The sequence below is a fragment of the Otolemur garnettii genome, unplaced genomic scaffold (assembly GCF_000181295.1).
Source record: "Otolemur garnettii isolate 467f Iridium unplaced genomic scaffold, OtoGar3 scaffold00037, whole genome shotgun sequence".
In the NCBI taxonomy this organism is placed as follows: domain Eukaryota; kingdom Metazoa; phylum Chordata; class Mammalia; order Primates; family Galagidae; genus Otolemur; species Otolemur garnettii.
This window is the reverse complement of record NW_003852432.1, coordinates 6468971-6489288: the sequence shown is the minus strand read 5'-3', so window position 1 is coordinate 6489288 and position 20318 is coordinate 6468971. Positions and strand designations below refer to the sequence as shown.

Sequence of the window (20318 nt, the reverse complement as noted above, 5' to 3'; positions counted from 1 at the left end):
TGTATGCTGTGCAGAGTACATTTTATATAAATCTTTAAATTTATCCAGGTCTAGTAGTATTCTATCCTTCTTCAAATAGTCACATATATTTTGTAACCAAATACCACTGATAATCTATTGAATCATTTGAAAGCTAAAACAGTTTCTGTTTAAGGGTAGAAGCAAAATATAAGAACCAAAGGATTTTACAACTTCTAGAAATTTCCTCCTTATTACCGCTAGCTTTTAACAAAACTCTCATGAAATGTATTTCTGTTACGTCAGAGGGCAATCTGAGCACCTACCTTACAGAGGGGGAAGATTTGCCCCACCAATTTAAGCATACTAGCACATTTCCTGTCGCCCAGATGATACATTGACACATCGCACGGCAGAATCAGTGAGCAAAGCAAAGAGCAGAGTCCCACTATGAAAGCTACAGGGAGAAGCTGCCCTGCCAACCATTAGGAGTTCAGACTGCTGGGCCAAAATATACATGTCAAAATAGATAATTAACATTTCAGTAAAGGGCTTTTATATGCTGTATTCATGTAGTTTTGTTGTCAAAAGAGGCTACATTAAACCTAAATCCAAGCCCATAACAGTCCATCTTTCCCAAGCAAAAGAAAAGCAGCACTGTCACACAGAACTTAAATCCCTCAATTCCTAAATAAAACCAGTTCCAAGGACACAAATTGCTTTGAACACATGCAGATGTTTAGAAATGGTCCCGTTTACACAGCAGGGCTTTACCCATCAACTCACAGGTGACTTCTTAATCTTGTATCTTCTTTTCTGAATCCCAGCCCTTGACGCTAACGTGAGGGAACTTGCTCAGATAATTTAATCCCTCCCTTCAGCCCAAGCTTGATTTACAACCACAGCCACTCCTCACTCAGTGACAACCTCTCCTCCTTCCTCCCACCTCCTCTGTCTCGGGTGGAGGTGGGGGAAGCAGGGTAAACACACACACGGCCACTTGGAATAACACACATATATGTTTGCAAAGACAGATTATCTTGGCCGACCAGGAAAAAAGACAGAAGTGGCAGAGACTGAACATCTGGGATTCATTTGGGAAGCTACTTTCACTTTCACTTTTTCTGTGGAGCTTTTAAATCATAATTTCTGTAACTTTTTTTTTTAAATGAATGTCACAATACTTAGCATTGGCTAAATATACTGTGTCAAGTGCTGTGCTGAGCACTTTACAAACGTTGCCTTATTTTCTCCTTGCAAAAAATCTTATTAAGTGGGAACTTATCCCGTTTTATAGATGAAAAAAAAGGGAACAGGAGTCTGATTGGATTTGCTGCTTTAAGCAGAAGCAGGATTCCTAGGTTAATGTTTAACACTCAGGATTTTTTTCTTTGTCAAAGACTAGACAGCCACATCATGTAGATCTAACAATGCCATGACTCCCGCCAGCTCTTGTTCCAGAAAGAAATCAGATCCATATGGTGTCGATGTCAATAGTTACAGTAAATTATCCACACAGCACATGGTGCCTCTCTTGACCCCCTTCCTGTGTCCACCTAAAATTGTTCCTGAGCATCTGCCAATTCTAGCTTTCCGGGCACTTAGGGAAAAAGTTTGATTATAGAAGGTATAACTGTTAGTAACCACTTGACACTTGGTTTCAGTATAGACTCTCATTCACTTGCTTCTAAAAACATCAAGACTATTAACAGTGAGGATTCCTGAACTGCATTGCAGGGGTCTAGCTCATGGAAATGCCCATGTGGGCTGCTCTGGCTTTTTTTGTCCTGTGGTCTTTTTCAAGGATATCAAGAAGAAAATGCAAGGTATATTTCTGGCAATGCTTTCAATGAAACTTGGCGAGAAGATCCTGGCTTACTCACTGGCTCTAATGAAGTTACCTGATAGGTGGGTGCTGATAATGGCTTATAGCACAAGAAAGGAGAATGTAGGGGGCAAAAGGAGGTGGAAGAGAGGGACAGAAAGGAAAGAACTGGAAAAAAATGAGGAGGTGGAAGACAGAAAGAGAAAGAGAGGTCTTATATAGGCAGGGATGAAAGACAAGACCCCTTGACAAATTCTAACAGTCTTCCCTTTGACACATAAAGATCAGTGTTTCAAATATGGAAATGAAATTTAGAAGATTTCTTCTCTATGTTTTTGTAAAACAAAAAGAACACTCAGGCACATAGTTTTACTTACCTAGGATTGATGAGGAATTTGAAATGTCTCTAAAAGTCATGGGAGTATGAGAGGGAAATGCAGTGGTCCTCCTTATCTACAGGGACAAATTCCAAGACCCCCAGTGGATGGATGAACCTACAGAGTCCCAAACCCTGTATAAACTGCCTTTTCCTATATATACCTACCTATTATCAAAGTTAAAAAGTTAGGCACAGTAAGAATTAGCAACAATAACTCATAATAACATCAATTTAATTTTATAATTATTTATTATTATTTATTTATTTATACATTATAATAAAACTTATGTGAATATGAGCTGCCTCTCTCTCTCAGTGCCTTATTGAACTGAACTCACCTACTTTCAGACCAGATTGACTGTGGGGATCTGAAACGTGGAACATGAAACCTCAGGCACCAGAAGAAATGAATGTGCCTGAGACTCTGTCTCTAAAAATAAATAAATAAATAAATAATAAAATAAAATAAAATTCATTGTTACAAGTGATGGTATTTAGGCTCATAGAAATAGGGGATTTTTCATATTTTATAAAGAGCATTTTTCAAGCCTCTATGGATAAGTTACCACATACTTTTTTTGTTCCAGTTGATATAACTTTTAAAATGTAACTCAATTAAGGTTTTTCTTTGCTGCTATCCAAGTAGTATTTATGCCATAAAACAATTTAATTGATTTATGCAGTTTTCATAAGAGATGAAGGTAGATGAAGAGAACTGAGGTTTTCATTGAGCTTTTTATTTTCCCATCAAATATCAAAAATCTTTAACCCTTTCTATAGCATCAATCCCACAGTAGGGCACTGGCCCTATATGCTGGAGGTGGCAGGTTCAAACCCAGCCCCGGCCAAAAACTGCAAAAAAAAAAAACCAAAAAAACTTACAAATCTGACATAACCAGAACAACATACAAGCAAATAAAGAGCTTAAGAAGGAATGGCAGAGCTCCTCATAATTCCCATCACTTCTGTTGGGACATGTATACCTGAGTACATATTCATCCTTGGATAAATTAAGGCCAAGTATTCCATCTTTAGCCTCCACAGTCAGGAATATGCACTCTGTCCATCTAGTTTACATCTCTTAAATAACTGCATTATAACATAACTCAGTGACTCATATGGAAACTATCAAACCACACAAGATTTCTCAGTCAATGCCAAATTACTTATAATAATCATGCATATGGTTTGATTAAATACCGAGACACTAAGAATGGGTTAACATAACCTTGAGCTGAAGAAAACAAGTTAATGGATGAAATTTATTTGTTTGCCTTTTCATTTAATTAAAAAAATGGAAATGTATTGTTAAAAATGTGGATTCCTAGGAAGCCCTGGTATCCGTAATTAAGTCTGGGCTGATCCACAGCTATCTATGAGTCTTGGCCTACACTATATATTTGGTATCCAGACCATAATATTCCTGAAGAAGTTCAGAATAGTTCCAGAATTAACAGAGTGCCTGGTGATGGCCCTGAACTAATCCAAATTGCTTCCACCCACAAGACTTGCTAGAACTAAGCTTGGGCTTGCAGCAACACTGGCCTCCACACTTTCACTTCCTGTTGTGCTGATACATTCTTTTAAGGCTTCCATACTAAACCCTTTATAGATACTTTGTCAGACTTACAAGAAAAGTGGGACTGGGGCAGGGGGTCTACTAATCTCAGTCTAGACTGAGAATATTCATATTTCTCCAGCCCATCAGCTATTCAAAGTCATTCAAAAACATAAGACCTATTACTCTCCTAGACTTAAGATCACAATTTTAGCTTAATCTACAGGGAATACAAGCTTAGCTCTGAATTGGAGTCTAGCTCAAGATTTCTCTGCTTATGCTTATCTGCTTATTTGTCTGCCTCTTTGCCAAAGTAAAAAAGGATGTTAATTGTGGTTTTGCTTATCTTTGTATTCCTAGTTACCGGAACATAGGAAAACCTCAAATGTTTTAAGAAGAAATAAAGAAGTGAGCAAATTTGCATAAACATTATAAAGAGCTATGCAGCAGAGAAAACAAAATAGACACTTTCCTAAGGAACAAAAACTCACCCCCACCCCCCCAAAGTATGATCAATTCTCTGCCAAAATGTCATAGACCAATGAATGTTATAAAATGTGGTATATGTAATAAGAAAACCCAGAACTGGGAACTGGGACATAGAACTAGCTGCAGGGTCCTTCTCTTCACCTCAGTTCCCTTACCCAGACTGGAATATAATACCAAAGTCCCTTTCAGCTGTAATACTTTGACTATATTAAGCATAGTAGTGACTGGGCAGTGTGGATTATTAAAAATTAAAATTGAAGTACATAAATAGGCACTCTGACTTATAAACACCCAGCTGAAGTACCCTACACAGGGAAACCCAAAAACACCATGGAGGAAAACTGGACATTCAGCCGAGCTACCTGCATTAATTGCCTGGACCAGGAGCGAAGAGCTTGCAACAGAAGATGGGTACCTCCAAGGAACGCTGGGTCCTGTGGTGCCTATGTGGCCTAGGTTCCTCAGGACCTGAATATACTCCGTGACCTTGGTTTGTAACTCACCCTGTCAGTGTCTCATCTGCAAAATGGGAGTCATGTCACTTGTCAATATGTTGTGACATTTGATTCAGCTAATATGTATAACATGTATCATGCTAATGCCTTACTCTACATGCCATATACACTCAACATTTTAAGAAAAAGCTTCCAACCTGCCTATTTCTCAAATGTGAGCAAAGCCACACCACTGACAGAAGACACTTTCCTTTTGTCACACCGCGGTAAGCCCTTCAGAGTGGCTCCATATTAATTCCCCTCTTACATTTTTTTCTGGAAAAAAAAAAATTTGAAGCCCAATAAGCCCTCGCTTCATTTTCATCCTGTGGACATGGATGTTCGAGATAAATAAATAAATTACCATCTTAATACCGTATTTCATTAAATTTAAGGGCCATTATTTCACATCTGAGCATCTCTAAAATAGCGATGGGTCTTGTGCTTGTTGGCATCTTAGATTTGTGGAATATAGTAATAATGTTTTTGGTTCTTTTCCATTCCCAATGTATGATGTTTCCATGATTCCATGAATTGCACAGAACTTTTTGTGGCCTCAACAAGAAAATGTACCGCTATTTGTAACGTTATTTCTGTGAGACAATTAATAAAAGAATATTTGGAAGAATGAAGATGCATTTATTAAATGGGGACTACTTTGCACACCAAAAATCATTTCCCAAATCCTCAACCGAGGCCTGTTAATGCATGAAGGACTAGTTAGAAAAATAATTTCCAGTTACAAGTAAATTAAAGTTCTAATCTCACAGTCACCAGTAACAAATAAGTTTGATAATATGATTTCTGGAGAGTTGGAAAATTACTCTGGTAAGTCAGCTTTAGTTTTTGTTCACCTAAATCACTTTGCAGAACAGCCACCAGGTTACATAGCTGAAAACAAGGCCACCCTAGGTTCACTCATCTTCATGGGAAAGGGGGCGAGGGGCATACAAGTGACAAAATATACACAAACTCATTTATTATGTAGGATGCTTTTAATAAACATTAAGAGAGCCACTAAGTCAATGACCACTCCATCCCGTGTACAGCTACACCGGCTAATACACATAATAGGAATTACGCTGCACCTTCCTCACAGTCCAATAACTGTCACCCAAAATATCAAAAACTTCTACTGACCCCCAGAATTCAGTACCTGAAAACCGCACGTCTTCTGGTAGTGGTCAGGACACAGGCCACCAATCAAGCAGGGCAACTCCCCCGCCCCTTCCCGACACCGCAGCTCTCACCGCCCCAGCGCAGGCCCGCAGGGTCTCCGAAGTTCCGAAAACGCTGCAGTCCTGGGCTCCAAACTTTCTCCCCCTTCCTACCTCTGTTAGAGGATGCACAAGGCACAGCAGCTTGTCGGGGCGCTGTGACGGGTCTATCTCAGAGAGAATGGCCAGCCCGAGCCAGACAGGGTGACAAGTTCGTAACCAGAATTTGACTAAACCGAGGGAGGAGTGGGGGGCCAGACCCCGCGATCTCCATCACCCTCTCCTCTCAGCCAATACACCGAAGTAGGCATGGAACCCAAGAATTAACAAGGCTGTTCGCGCTGCTGCTTCAGCACCAAGCCTTTATTCCCCCAGCAACAGCTCCGCCAGCAACCCGCCAAAAAAGAAAAAGAAATCCGAATTCCCTTCCTACTCAGAAACGCTGGAGCTGCGTCGACTGCCCTCCCTCCCTCGGAGGGAAACTTTCTGAGTCACAGCCTGGCGAGGAGGCCCAGTGCTCGCCGCTCTCGCTCCCCAGCTGGGCCCGGCCCCGGGGGTCGCCGGCGGCGCGTAGACGCGAGGCCGAGACCACAAGCTACTCCCGGCGGGAAGCTGGAGACCGGCGGTCCCTCAGTGCATCTCGCAGGGCGAGCCCACCCGCCCCTCTGCGCGGCGCTCCCGGGGTTCCACTCCTCACCTAGTCCGTTTAGGGGCTCCGGCTCGTCCCACGCCGCCTCCGAACTCCGAAGCCCGGGCAGGATCCGCTCTGAAGTCCCGGCAGAAATTGGGATGCCAGGCCGGCAGGGAAGGAGGAGGTGTTTGCTCAACTTCTGAGGACGTCATGCCCCTTCCTTCCACAGCCAATCAGCGGCCGCTCTGGGGGAACAACCTTCTTCTCCGCCAATCAGCGGCGCTGCCAGGTGCTAGGTCATGCCCTGCCCCTGCTCCTCCCCGAAAATCTTTATGCCTTTCTGATCTCTGACCTGCGTCCTTAACTGGGGGCCGCATGGCCTCCCCCAGGTGGTCATTGACCAGGTTTGTAATTGTCCATGGCAGGAAGTAGGCAGGGGTGGAGGAGGACGAAAATAGGGCACTACAACGCTAGATAGACCTGCGCTTATCTCCTGGAAAAAAGTTGCGAGCACGTGTACCTCCTGTTTTGTTTAGCATATACACTTTTCAAAGCATTCCACGACCTTATAAGGAGCCTATGAAATCAGATGACAGCTCTTAGAACAGTTATAGCCAGCTGAGAATTGAAGAAATATAGTATGTCCACATTCAGTGAATTGCAAGAGTTGGTTTAAATACGACAAAGTCCAATATTATTAGTTTAGAGGAGCAGAGAAAAATATATTTCATAAAAACTAGCCCAACCACCAGGAGCTGAAGAAACACTTGAAGACCAGCTGTGGAGTCAATGGCCAGAAGGTAAACTTCTCTCCTGTTTCTACAACTTTCTCCACCACTCACACTTTTCTCATACCTGCCATAGATGTGTGACATACCTTCCCATGTCAACAATCCATAGCCTAAAACATTCTTGACATGCCACTCATATATCCAATTGTACAGAGAATTAGAATTTTATCCATAAGTAAGGTTTGGATTTTATCCCATTTCTTTAGCTTCACATATCTAAAATCAGATTTCTTACCATTCTTCCAAAACCTCCCCTTCGTCCTGTGTTCTCTGGTATCAGCCTCTTCCTAATGACCACCTCACACCTCACATAAACACCAGTTTGCTTCAGTTCTTCCTCTGGCCCATCAAACTTACCCATGGTGTTGATGCTGTCATTTAAAATCCCATTACTACCACCCTCCTTCAAACTTCTTTTATACGTAACCTAAACCATATTTCTGGAGCATTCAATCTAATTGTCTCTGTGGTCAGAGGAAAAAGCCTCACACTACCCACTACTCAGAAAACATAGCCTAAAGTCCTTGACACAATGTCAATTGTTTGAAGATACAATCTACTATCTCAGCTTTATTTCTGCAGCAGAACTAACATGAAACCAACCCTGAAAACACAATATATGATTAGTTGTCTTCCTAAGTCTTAAGAATCTAGAATCCTTACTTTTCCCCTTCAAGCTGTCAATCACGGACAAGTTACTTAGTTTTCAAAAAAGCTCCTGATTCTTTACCCATTAATAGGATAATAATAAACACTACTTCAAGTGATCACTATGAGAACACACTGAGAGGATGGCCAAAGTGCTTTGCCTAATCTAATGTCTAGCAAAAAAAAAAAAAAAAAAAAAGAAAGCCTGAAAGTTGTTATTTACTTTCTCCCAATTATCTCATGCTATACACTCATCTGTAATTTTTATTTACAAAAATATTCACCTCTCCAAAACTAACCCATCCTTCAGAGTTCAAATGACACTTCATCAATGAAGGCTTTCCTGAATATATCAGTCAGATGTGATCTTTCCTTTCTCTTGTATTGTACTTATCACAGGCTTCCTCATACATAGTTATTCATATTAATCTTACTTATAGCCCTCACAGCTCATGACCATCAGATAATAAAGTATTTACTTGGTCTTCTTATTTTCCTTCCTCCCTTTCTTTCTTTTTCTCAATGCTTCTAGTACAATGCTATTTACGTCATAGGCAGTCAGGGTCTTGGCAGGGAACAGGTGGCTCACTCCAGCTGGTTAAGTTAAGAGACACGAAGAGACCAAGTGTGTGCAAGGGGGGAAGGAAGGCTATGATATATGGTGACACACCCTGAAAGTAGCAACATGAAACCACTCATGGGCCTGAACAAGACCAAGGAAAGAGACAGTTATCAGAAGAGAAAGAACTCCCGGCATGGTGAAGCTGGAGGTGTGGGGAGGGCCATTTACTGGCAATGCTTTGGGGAAGGATGAAGCTGCCCAAGGAATTAAACCTGCCCTAAGAGAGTTATCTAAAGCAGAGGTCAACAAATTTATTTTTGTTTGTTTTTTTGTTTTCTGTAAGGAACCAGAAATAAATATATTAGGTTTAAAAATCATATCATCTCTATCACAAGGACTCAAACTCCGCTGATGGGAGGGTGAAAGCAACGATAGGCAATGTTTAAATGAATGGGTGTGATTGTGTACTAATAAAACTTAATTTACAAAAACAGGCTGTAGGCCAGAGATAGCCTCTGGGCTGTATTTCCCTCTCCTTCTGACCTTTGGTCTCCTACTGGGGTTTTCTATCACTGAACATGGAAAGAGCCAGAGCGGTAAGTGCAGTCTATCAATGTCACCTTCTGCCTCAGGCCCAGAGCAGGTGGACAGATGGGGGAAAATTCTGAAGTTTGTAAAGGAGACTGTCTAGTGGAAAGGGGCTCAGCAATTGCTTGTTGAAATGATCTGCACATCTGGCCGCTGCCACCCTGATGAAACTTCTTTTAACTGATGAGCAGATAAACAAAATTTGGTACATTGATTTCTCCTTTCTTAAGCAATATAAAGAAATAAAGTGGGCGGCGCCTGTGGCTCAAAGGAGTAAGGCGCCGGCCCCACATGTCGGAGGTGACGGGTTCAAACCCAGCCCCGGCCAAAAACTGCAAAGAAAAAAGAAAAGAAATGAAGTTCTGGCCTATTCTACAACATGAATGAACCCCAAAATATTAGTCAAGTGGAGGAAGTCAAACACATAAAAAACATATTTCATTATTTCTTTGATATGAAATGTCCAGAACAGACAATCTATAAAGGGAAAATTTTGATTAGTGATGGGCAGGGGATGGGAGAATGAGGACAGTGGGAGAAGATAGCTAAAGAGTACAGGGTATCTCTTAGGGATAATGAAAAAAGTCGAAAATTGCTGTGGTGATGGTTGCATAATCTATAAATAGACTAGAAGGTATTGAATTGTATAATTTACATAGGTGAATTGTGTGGTATGTGTACTGCGTCTCAACCCAGCTATTTAAGAAATTAATAAAACAAGTAATATGCCAGATTTTACTGTGTGGCAGGAATTAGAACTTGGGTCCTGTAGCCTGAGTATGTCTTGGAATCACCAGAAGAAATTGCTACAGCAAATTTGGGGCTCTCACACACAGAGCCTCTTATTTGGCAGGTCTGCAGTGGGACACAAGACTTACATTTCAAATATTCTTCCCCAATAAAGTTGATACTATAAGTCGGGGGCATACCTGAAAAATCACTGATCTGGGAGTAAAGGGAATGAATGAACTGGGAAAGTATAATAGAACTGCTGGAAAGCTTTAGGGGACCCAGTAAAGATACTGGCAAGGAATTTAATGTAAAACTGGTCATGACAGGGTAGTTTTATCCAACCATGTTCAGCTTCTGAGATGTAGATACAGGGCAGGTGCAGATGGAAGTGAACTTGGGTTGTTTAAAGCAACTGAAAGCAGAACAAAGAGGGGTAGAATATCTGCAAGGAGGAGATTTTAAGGACTGATATGGAATTTAAGCCAGATACAGAAGGAAACCTTGACCAGAGAGAGATAAGGGATGGAGAAAAAGTGATAGGATCAATGGCTTTTATTTATTTATTTTTTTTCTGATAGAAAAAAGTCGAAGAATTGTTGGAGTGAAGGACTGGAGAAAAAGAGCCAGAAAGGAGGATGTGGAGTTGGAGAATGGGCTGTTTAAAAGAGAGAAGGTGCACTGCTGGCAATAGCAAGGTCTAGGAAGTAAGTGACTGAGGAAGCGAGAAGGAGGAACGGTCAGGAAAGCAAAGAGGCCAGGATGTTAGAAGGATCGTCTGCATGGATATCGAAACAACCATTGATTATAAGAACAGTATTGCAGCGAATGACGGAATCAGGAGCTAAAATCTTCAAGGACTGAGGGGAGTGACTTGAACTGAGAGAGAGAATTCCCCCCTGAAGAAATAACAAATTGTAAGACCTGATGATATATGATGAAAAATCTGTGTATTTTTAGAAAGAAAGTGAATCAGGTTTGGAAGCATCAGGGAAAAGTAAATAAAACACATAGCACTGCCCCATTTCCTGGGGTCTAATAGAAGTGGCAGAGAAAACAGCCATTGCTGAAGAGTGTCACAGGTGTAAGAGGGTTCAAGGGAAGCCAGATTCGATGAGGGAAAGAAGGTGGAGGAATTATTCAGAAAAGACAGTGAAGAAAAGACTTATTTTACTAATGATTGACCTTGCGTTACAGAAAACACAGGGACAGGGTTTTATGACATGCCCAGGGGCAGCAGATGAAGTGGAAAAGGAGGCATAGAAAGCTGTAGGGGCAGTCGAGCCCAGCAGTGAAACAAGACTGAAGCTCCTGGACTCCTGGCAACTGGCAAGAGCTATAGGCAGGGTTTCTCAACCTCAGTACTACTGACATTGTGGACCAGAGCACTCACTGTTTGGGGGGGAATATTCTGGGCAAGTAGAGAAGTTCTGCAGTATTCCTGGCCTCTAACCCCTTCAGGTGTGAAGACCATAAATGTTTCTAGGCATTTCTAGGAATTCATCTTGAAAAAAATAATTAAACGTGTGATAATATATATTCTCTCTCTCTCGCTCTCTCTTTCTCTTTCTCTCATTTGTTCATCATAGTATAATATGCAATAGCCCCCAATTCAAAATCAAGTAAATGACAATAAGCGATTGCCTGGTTGGGGTCTGAGGCTCACACCTGTCATCCTGGCACTCTGGGAGACAAGGCCACAAGATCACTTATGTCAGGACTTTGAGACCAGCCTTGGCAACAGTGAGTCCCCTACCACAAAAAAAAAAAAAACCAAAAAATTAGCCTGGCGCAGGGGCACATGACTATAATCCCAGCTACTTGGGAGGCTAAGGCAGGAGGATTACTTGTGCCCAGGAGTTTGAGGTTGCAGTGAGCTATGATCAAACCACTGCACTCTGCCCAGGGTGACAGAACAAAAATCTCAAGAAGAAAAAAGAAAAACAAAGATGTTGTCTGAATAAGTTATGTTCTGTTCATATAATATAGCATATACAACAATACATAATAATGAGAAGAGAAAAGTCAGCTCAAGACATTGAATTGATCTGTCTAGAAGGTGACATCATAAGAGATACACAAAGCTTCTTAGAAATCACAGCTTTTTGTCCATTAAGAGATGTGCCTTCTTGCAGTAACCCCCAAGATCCTTCGTCATTTTATCAAACTAGTGACAATTCAAGTTGGAGTCAAGGATATTGACAGACACTATGAAAAGCTTGCAGTATCTCTGTGTAGTTCATCTCCACACTATCTTATCTCATATTAAATTAGGTGTAATTAGCTCTGAAGAATGTCCTTGTGCTACAGGAACAATGTTGAACTAAATAGCAATTGAGTGGAGATTTATGAGAATATCATGCAGAGTTCCTTGGGATTTGTTAGTCCAAGACTAGCTGAATTCCTTCTAAAAAAACTTGGGGTGAGCGTGGTGGCTCATGCTATAATCCTGTCACTCCAGAAGTCCAAGGCAGGTGCATTGGCTAAGCTAAAGAACTCAAAACCAGCCTGACCAACAGGGAGACCCCAACTCTAAAAATAGCCAGGCATTGTGGCAGGCACCTGCAGTCCCAGGTACTTGGGGGGCTAAGGCAAAAGGATTGCTGGAGCCCAAAAGTTTGAGGTTGCTGTGAGCTGTGATGCCACATCACTTTACCAAGAGGTACAAAGTGAGACTCTCTCAAAACAAACAAACAAAAAGAACTTGGAATAGATTAATCAATCCACTATCTTAAATAAGATGCCTACACAACAAAAATTTCTCTGATCATTTTGCTTCTGCATTAATTTAAAAAAGCAATCTGGACTTTAAACCATGTGGATTGGAGTTGATTATTTTAAGGTCGTCCACCATATTGATGCTATGAATAAACAAAACATCTGGATTTTAAAAATCTTGGACTTTAAACCATGTGAAGATTGGACTTGATTATTTTAAGGTTGTCCACCATATTGATGCTATGAATAAACAAAATAAAGCTCTGGAAGTAGACAAAATGTAGGAGATTTTGTAGTTCATGGAGTATTATGTGCTTTCCAAAGCAATAAAAGATTTTAAGCTTGCATTAGAATACTCCAACTCACGTGAATGCTAGAAAATTCCTCTGCCAAACACTTAGGGGAAGATGAGGACAGTTAGTTAGAAGAATAGTTTTTAAAAATGCTGAAAGTCACTATAAGAAAGCTTTAGTTTTAGTTGACACTTTTAAAGATGCAGAGGATGCTTTTGAGAAGCTTTATAAATATGTGCAGAGAAAAACTAAAAAGGATGAAAAGTAGAAACCAATGAAAATAGAACTGTGCAGAAAAGTTGTGTAAGCTCCTAAAAGAGGCGAAAAGACTAAAGAAGAAAAGAAGAAACATCAACTGCTTACTCTCCAAATGTTTCTTCTGCTGATGAATCAGTTTCTTACTCATCATCCTCATCCTTTTCTGCTCACAAAAGGCATTGAAATGGAAGAGGAACCATTCAGAATCTTCTCCTAGTTTCAAAATGTGTTTGTTTATCAATCCTCAAATCAGATAAATCACAATAGGAAAGATAAGTGCTGCCCACGCCCACCTGATATTTCACCATCTTTCTTAACCAAAAATAAGAAGTGGAAAAGCAGGGTAGATTACAATTTCAAAAGACACAGGTAAAAGGGAAAGATAGGTGCCCTTTCTCTCCATCCCAGGTGAAATGCCACATGATTTGGAGGTTGCTATGAGCTGTGATGAATCTCTTTGAAGATCCAAGAGATTTTTATTATAGCCATAAAACCTAGGTAGGTAGTAACAAAAGGGAAAAGCCATATAAATTAGACATTTTTTCTGGCAGTTGACATTCCTCCGATTCCTTCTGTAGGAATTCTGAGGACAAGATAAAAATACACGATTGTAGGAGATTTGAAAAAGATATAAAGGAAATGAAACAGCTCCATACAATGTGGAATTGTGTGGAATATATGAGGTATTTCACTTCACTAGCAAGCTCAAACTACTCTCCTACATTGGCTGAAAGGTATAAAAACCATGATTACTCTACATCACATTGTTTTAGTAGGCATGTGCAAAGAAACTGATTAAAAGCAAATCAAGGACAATAGGAAAGAGAGGACAACTTTAGGGAGGATCAAAAAGAGGTTGCAAGGCTGGGCATGGGGGTTCATGCCCTGAAACCTAGCACTCTGGGAGGCCCAGGAAGGTGGATCACCTGAGCCCAGGAGTTCAAGACCAGCCTGAGCAAGAGTGAGACCCTGTGTCTGAAAAATAGTCAGGCATTGTAGCAGGCACCTTGTAGTCCCAGCTTCTTGGGACGCTGAGGCAAGGGGATCACTTGAGCCCAAGAGTTTGAGGTTGCTATGAGCTATCCCACCATGGCACTCTACCAAGGATGACAAAGTGAGACTATGTTTCAAAGAAAAAAACAAAAACCAAAAAACAACAGAGGTTGCAAAAGATGGACTAAATAGCAAAAAGTAATCAGAAAGCACAGTTTTAAAAAAATCTCAAAATTTACTCAATATATATAATTGGATAGCTGAATTTGAAAAACAAAAAGAAAATAAGCAAAAAAAAAAAAAAACATGCCAAGGAAATTAGCACCATTACATAAATGCCATTAATAAATGTTTGGGGGTGTTTTAGTTATAACAGTCCAGTGCAGAAATCTCTGCTCCTAAAATTATCTATAGACATTACAGAAAGTGCTTTTTGGCTTTTCTCAAATTGTATTTCCTTTAGTTGTCACAGCTTGATGTTCAGGCTTTTTGTGTGTATAGTATGTACAGTACATTTCGTGTGTATGTACAGTACAGTACATCTCTTATTCTGACAACTCAAATTGTCAAATTTACCTAAAGATAATTCTCTGAAAGTATTATATCCTCATTGTATTAAGGTGTATGAGAATTCCTAGGTCCATCTTATCCTACTGTTTGGGAGAAAATCTAATTTACGCATTGAACACTTGAATTGTTTTCATCAAAAATTATTTCATTCTTTTTTCGATTAAAGACCATCTGCTTTTGAAAGATATTTTTTGTTTGACTGTTTCTTGAGTACTATTTTCTACCTGTTGTCTAAACATTAAAACTTTTGCATAGTTCTTTTATTTTAGCGGGAAAAAGTCTATGAACATGTGCACTTAAAATTCTGTTATAGAGACTTAGAGCCCCACTATCTGACTCTTCTCCTAAATGGAAAGATTACTCAGCAAATGTCAACATGTCTGATAATTGTTTCACATTGATTATATTTTCGTTTTTAGATTTAATAATTTTGAATAATTTGCTAATGCAATTTTGTTAAAATGGGATTTACAAATTTTAGAATATAATTTATTATGAATTATGTCTGATATAATTATAATTAGCCATATTCTTTGATAATAATATACCTATTTGCTAATGTCAATTGGAGCAAACAAAATCTCCACAGCATATGTGAACATATTTAGCTTCTGACACCACTGAACATTCAAATCTTACCTGAAACTGATGTGATTCCCTCTGGGCAGTGAATGAGCTTATGAGATATTATTTTGTGAAAGGGTCTCATCAGGTCTGGTTACATTCTTGGTCCAATTTTTTTCAATGCATAATGAGGGGAGGAAGGGAAGGAAAAATAATTGTTCTCCTTGGTGGATCTATCAGGTCGTTAAGTAGAGAGGGAAAGTCTCTTCCAATGTCTGTTGATCTCTAAGGGCCTTAAATTCAATATACTCATTATCCCAGGGAGCCGTATTTTGGAGTGAAGTTCCCTGCATTCCTTCCCTGAAATAGATACTCTTCTTTTTGTTGAACATTGGGACCTGTCATGATGGCATGCAAAGTGATTAACACAGACACCTGGAAGGAAAGTACTAAAGATAGGCCAGGGATGGTGGTTCACACTTACAAACCTATCACTCTAGGAAGCCAGGGTGGTATGATTGCTTGAGACCAGGAGTACAAGACCAGCCTGAGCAAGAGGGCAACAGTGAGATCTCATCTCTATAAAAAGAGAAATGCAAATCAAACCCCAAATTCCAAGAAGATTAGCCCACATCACAAAGTTATAAAACACCTAGATGCTGGCATGGATGTGGAGAGAAGGGAACACTTCTATACTCTGGCGGGTTTGTAAACTAATACAGTGTTTTTGGAGAGAAGTATGCAGAATCCTCATAGATCTAAAAGTAGACCTTACATTTGATCCTGTAATCCCATTACTAGGTATCTACCTGGATAGAACAAAAATCACTTTACCACAAAGCCATTTGCACCAGAATGTTTATTGAAGTTCAATTCATAATTGCCGAGTCATGGAAACAACCTAAGTGCCTATCAACCCATGAATGGATTAACAAACTATGATGTATTTATACTATGTAATACTATTCAGCCATTAAAAAACACTGAGACTTTACATCTTTTACATTTACCTGGATGGAGTTGAAACACATTCTTCTCATTAAAGTATCACAAGAATGGAAAAATAAATATCCAATGTATTCCATACTAATATTAAACCAATATGTAGACAATTACCAATTCATATGAATAATAAAAGACAAATATGGTCTAGTATGGGAGTAGAGACAGGTGGGAGGAGAGATGGGGGAGGTCAACTGGCAGGAGGAGGGAGGGCATGAGGTGGGATTTCACCCAATGTGCACATTGTGAGGGTGGATAACACACCACTAAGCAAGGGGCACTTTTACAAATGGAATTTTACCCTGGAAGTGAGAATAATATAACTAAAAATTTGTACCCTTATATTAATTTGAAATAAAAAATAAATTTAAAAAAATAGAAAAATCAGCCAGGCATTTGCATCAGGCACCTGTAGCCCCAGCTTCTCTGGAAGTTGAGGAAGGAGGCTCTCTTTAGCCCAGGACTCTGAGGTTGCAGTCATCAACTGTGCATCATCAGCTGCAGATGCTACCACTGCACCACTGCACTGTACAGCCAGAGGGACAGAGAGAGACAATGCCTAAAATAAAAAGCAAAGAGAAGAAAAAAACAGAAAAAATTATAGAGACTGATATGTTTTCTGCAGAAAAGTTAGAGAGCTCTGCACTGGATGGATGCAAATTATGTTTAATAGCAATTATTATATGTAGCAAAAAATGGAGTGGAGGAGATGAGAAAATGAAGGGTTTGAGAAGGAGAATGTTGAAGAATACTGTGCTTGGAGGGCTGTGTGAGCACCAACTTGGGCTCAGGATCCAGGGCTAACAGTCATATCAGTTTGAAAGGTTTAGCACAAGTAGACTTTAATTAACTTTACCATCAGCCTCTGCAGATTTGAACATCGTGAAGAGTATACAGACCTCAATATAAACTAGAAATTTGAGTTATTCTACTTTAATTTTTGGTATAGTATTCCTATTAATATTTTTGTCATTATTTTGTGTTGCTTTCATTCCATGGGGAAGATTGATTTTTGTGCTGAGATTTTCTTTTTTTAATTGTTTGGGATTCATTGAGGGTTCAAAGAATTAGCTTACGCTGATTGTTGTTGTTAGGTAAAGTCGTAATTGTGTCTTGCCCCCAAGGGGTGTACCGTATACTACCTTGACCCCTCATGTCCCTCCCCTCTCCCTGTGCCCTCATTCTCCTACGTCAACCCTTGTGTTGGACTTAAAGCATCTACTGCCTTCATATCAGAATTGACTGCATTGGATTCTTGCCTCTCCGTTCTTGTTGACACTTTACTAAGACTAATGTCTTCCACCTCCATCCGGTTAATACAAAGATGTAGGGTCTCCATCTGTTTTTTTTGTTTGTTTGGTTGGATGGGTTTTTTTTTTTTTTTTTTTTTTTTTGTAGAGACAGAGTCTGGCTTTTTCCCAGCTTTTGGCTGGGGCTAGGTTTGAACCTGCCTCTGGCATATGGGGCTGACGCCCTACTCCTTTGAGCCACAGACACCGCCCTGAGTCTCCTTTTTTTTTTAATGTCTGAATAGTATTCTGTGGTATACATATATCGCAACTTGCTAATCCACTCCTGGGTTGGGGGGCATTTAGATTGTGTCCATGTTTTGGTGATTGTAAATTGAACTGCAATAAACAGTTTCGTGTAAATGTTCTTATCATAAAAGGAATTTTTTTTATGCCCAGTAATGGGATTGCAGGATCAAATGGCATGTCTAATTTGAGTTCTTTGAGGATTCTCCATCCTTCCTTGCAAAAAAGATTTTATTATTTTGCAGTCCCACAAGAAGGGTAAAAAATGTTCCCTTCTCTTTACATCCACACCAGCATCTGCAGCTTGAGACTTTGTGATGTGGGCTGTTCTCACTGGGGTTAGGTGATATCTCAGGGTAGTTTTGCTTTGCATTTCTCTGATGATCGAGGACAATGCACTTACCACATTTGAACACCTATATGTCAGATTTTGAGTTCTAACCCTAAACTATTTGCTATGGTCCATTCAACAACCCATGAAGTAGAAACTAATAGTCTCCACTGATATGAAGAAACTGAGGCTTTGAAAAGGTTAACTAATGACATTCACACCCCTGCTGACAGTCTAAGCTGGGGTCAACTCACTGGTGGACTTCAAAACTCATCCTCTTAACTGCTATAAGTATGCTATGATCCCTCTCAAAAAAACAAAAATTTAGTGGAACGGAGTTTACATCATTTTTTTCTTGTTTTTTATTTTGATGTTTTAATAAATCAACTGCTTTTCTACAAAATTCTTATCGTTAACTGAACCCGGCTGCTACAGATGGTCCTGGGCTGTGAAATCTTTTATCCTATATAGGGGGTCGCCTTTCTGATGATAGGTCCTTACTTCTCTCACTTTCAGAATCAATAGAAAATATAGTCCATCAGTACAAAGATGGCCTGTTCCTTCCTGAGGCTTGTCTGTAGATCTTATGCTCTCTGAACCTAGGAAGAAATGAGCAGATCCAGGGTCAGGGCTGGAGAAAAGAATGTGCCTGTAACATCCTAAAGGAATCATTTTATAGATGTACAAATAAGTAGAGAAATTCTGAGTTGGCAAGAAGGACATTTAAAGTAACACTTGGGGAAAGTGGGAAAGAGCAGAGGTGTTTGAAGGTCACAATAAAGTAAAATTAAATTTCCAAGAGACAAGAAAAGGGCTGAGTATGGGGTGGGGGATTACAGAGGGATCCAAGATGAAGTAATAGTTTTATCACACTAAGGGTATATAAAATATGAAATTGTGAAGAGGTGAATGGTTAGGAAAAGTGAGATTCGTTATTGGCAAAGCAGTTCGAGAAGCTGAGAGAAAACATATTCTATGGGAGGCTGAGGCAGGAGAATCGCGTGAGCCCGGGACTTTGAGGTTGCTCTGAGCTGTGATGCCACAACATTGTACTGAGGGCAACATAGTAAGACTCTGTCTCAAAAAACAAACAAACAAACAAAAAGCTTATTCTGGCAACTTTTGGAGAAATTTGATTGAGCAGCGAGAGTGAAATCTGTCCTGAGGAAGCCAGCCCCAGCCTGGCGCTTATTTCACCTCTTTGCCACCCTTCCCCCGTGGCATCCCTTTGGTCCTCTCAAACTCTCCTTTCATTACTTGTCTGGAATGTCCTGCCCCAGGTCCTTGGACAGAGGTGCCCACCCTGCATGCTTCAGCTCAAGTTTCATCTCCTCAGCAAGCCCGTTCCTGACCCTTCATCCCCCAGTTTCCTTTACTTGTTCTCCACCCATTTCCTTCATAGGAGTATCAGCTCCCTGAAGATAGAGGTCGCGTGTATCTTGTATACCGTACATCTACACATAGCACATAGCAAGCGTCTAATAAATATTCATCAATAAATCGATGCATTGATAGAAGAATGGATGGATAGATGAAATAAATAGAATTAGGCTCATATCTTTAGATTCAACAAGTTTCTGTACAAGGAAATTGTACATAGGGGGTCTGATGATTAAGCTTGTGAACTTGCCACCATGCACAGAACTGATGAAAACATTACAAGACCTCATTGAACTGTGCATTAAAACTATCAACTGACCGTGAGAACCACAGCAGACCAAACAAACATTGATAGAAGAACAGGAAAACCTTAACTAAAAATCTTGACATGAGAAAGGTATGTGTAAAACAGAAAATACAGCAGCTTACACAGCACTGTCTATGAGGGAGTTCCTAGCCAGAAACAAATAACTGCATTGGAACACCCTACCTACTCACCTGTTCCAGCCCCCGATTACTTTTTTCTTTGCTGAAAAATAAAGGAAATATGTAAAGGGAAACATTTTTATGACATTCAGGCCATCAAGGGTAATATGAGGACAGCCCTATGGCTATTTCAGAAGAAAAGAGTTCTAAACTTGCTTTGAAGGGTAGACTAGGCACTGGCATTTGTGCATAGCTTCTCAGGGGGAGTACCGCAAGGGTGATCATAGCAACATTCAGCAATGAGGTGTGCAGCACTTTTTCTAGCCTGAGTCTGAGGGTGTAACTCTCAGACCCCATATAAGCTGAGAGCTCTGACCAC

At 40.2% G+C, this 20318-nt stretch overlaps 1 protein-coding gene across 1 annotated transcript in view; it reads right to left on the bottom strand.

Annotated features, from left to right (window-relative positions):
• AASS (aminoadipate-semialdehyde synthase) overlaps window positions 1-6695 on the bottom strand; it is a 72914-nt gene extending 66219 nt beyond the window's left edge. The window contains exon 1 of the mRNA XM_003789785.3: window positions 6618-6695. The gene's annotated coding sequence lies outside the window, so the exon portion shown is untranslated. The remainder of the gene's footprint in view (window positions 1-6617) is intronic.
• Between the last annotated feature and the right edge of the window lie 13623 nt (window positions 6696-20318).